Source organism: Amia ocellicauda, chromosome 2, assembly GCF_036373705.1.
Source record: "Amia ocellicauda isolate fAmiCal2 chromosome 2, fAmiCal2.hap1, whole genome shotgun sequence".
In the NCBI taxonomy this organism is placed as follows: Eukaryota; Metazoa; Chordata; class Actinopteri; order Amiiformes; family Amiidae; genus Amia; species Amia ocellicauda.
Window position 1 is genome coordinate 49,908,836 of NC_089851.1, and position 1,867 is coordinate 49,910,702.

The 1,867-nt window shown below is 53.5% G+C and overlaps 1 pseudogene; it reads right to left on the reverse strand.

The window, feature by feature from the left end:
- Positions 1-553: 553 nt before the first annotated feature.
- On the reverse strand, positions 554-1,420 carry LOC136713184 (uncharacterized; annotated as a pseudogene).
- Positions 1,421-1,867: the final 447 nt, after the last annotated feature.

Sequence of the window (1,867 nt, forward strand, 5' to 3'; positions counted from 1 at the left end):
GGAGATAGCAGGAAGAGATGCGAGAGGGAATGAGATGGTCAGAAGAGGGAAAAGACAGGAAGATCTGGGCATCGTCAGCATAGAAGTGGTAGGAGAAACCATGGGATGCGATGAGGGGGCCCAGGGAGCGAGTGTAGAGAGAGAACAGGAGGGGGCCGTGGACAGAGCCTTGGGGTACGCCTGTGAGGAGAGGCTGGGGGGTGGATGAGGAACCTCGCCATGTCACTTGGTAGGTCCGGTCGCTGAGGTAGGAGAGAACCAGGTGAGAGCAGTCCCAGAGATCCCAAGGTCAGCGAGGCAGGAGAGGAGAATGGAGTGATCAACGGTGTCAAATGTTGCGGAGAGATCAAGGAGGATCAGGACTGAGGAGAGGGAGGCTGCCCAAGCACAGCTGAGGGAGTCAGTGAATGCCAGGAGAGCAGTCTCAGTGGAGTGAGATGTGCGGAAGCCAGATTGCAGAGGATGAAGGAGTGAGTGTTGGGACAGAAAGGCAGAGAGCTGAGGGTGGACCGCCCGCTCGAGAGTCTTTGAGAGCTGGGAGTTTGGTCCTTTTCCACTTCTGTTCGGCAGCACGCAGACTAGTTCAGATTGAGCGGAGAACAGCAGAGAGCCAAGGCTGAGGAGGGGAGGGACGGGCAGGACTTGAGAGGACAGAGAGAGTCAAGGGAGGAGTTGAGGGAGGAGAATAAAGAGGAGGTAGCACAGTTGATAGATGGGAAAAACAGTCAATGGAAGGTAAGAGAGTGAGAGCAGTGGAACCAAGGGTGGAGGGGAAGACAGAGCGGTGATTACGGTGGAAGGTGACAGATGGAGTGGGTGGAGTGGGGAGGGAGGGGAGGGAAAGGGAGAAGGAGATTAAGTGGTGGTCTGAGATGTCCATGGGTGTCACGGAGAGTGTCGAAGGGGAGCAGCCTCTAGAGAAGATAAGGTCTAGCTGGCGGCCTGCCCTGTGAGTGGGGGGAGACGGGGAGAGAGAGAAGTTAAAGGAGTGAAGGAGAGGAAGAAATCTGACACAGTGGGAAGGATTGGAGAGGTGGATGTTGAAGTCTCCCAGGAGGATGGTAGGTGGCGACAGTGAGGGGAGGGAGGAGAGAAGGAAGTCGAGTTCATCCAGGAAGGAGGTGAGTGGACCGGGGGGATGGTAGAGAACTAGAAGGAAGAGCTGAGAGGGAGAGGTGATTTCCATTGCATGGAATTCAAAGCTGTGGGTCGTGATAGAGGAGAGAGAGGGGGAGACAGAGAAGAGGAAAGAAGGGGAGAGCAGGAGCCCTGTTCCTCCTCCCCGCCCGGTAAGACGAGGGGAGTGGGACAGGACAAACAGAAAGGATAAGGCAGCAGGGGTGTTTGAGTTGTCCGGGGAGATCCATGTCTCAGTGAGAGTGAGGAAATCCAGGGAGGGGTTGGAGGCGAAGGCGGACATAATGATATCACAATGATACTCTGCTTGATAACCGGGTATAACCCCCATAGTGCCACCTTCTCCTATACTTAGTAGGGGCCCCTCCAGCTTGCTTTAAATGTAGTGGGAATGAGTACTTGATCCCTTGGTTGAAACTGCCATGGCTGTGCACTGTGGTTATAATTGAATTACTGGGTTTGTTGTGCCTGCTGCCTGTGTTCCATGACCAGGGGCATTGACAGTCTTGATGCACTCTCTCATGTCATTGACATGTTTTATTAGAGATTGCTGGGGACAGGGCTGTTCTTCCCAGGTTTCCTTCACTAGGTCTAAATGTTCTGGGGGCTGTCTTCTGTACAGCAACTTGAAAGGTGAAAATCCTGTAGAAGCCAGGGGCATGTTTCTGATGGCAAACATGACGTAGGGCAATAACTAATCCCAATTCTTTCTGTCTTTTTCTGTCCATTT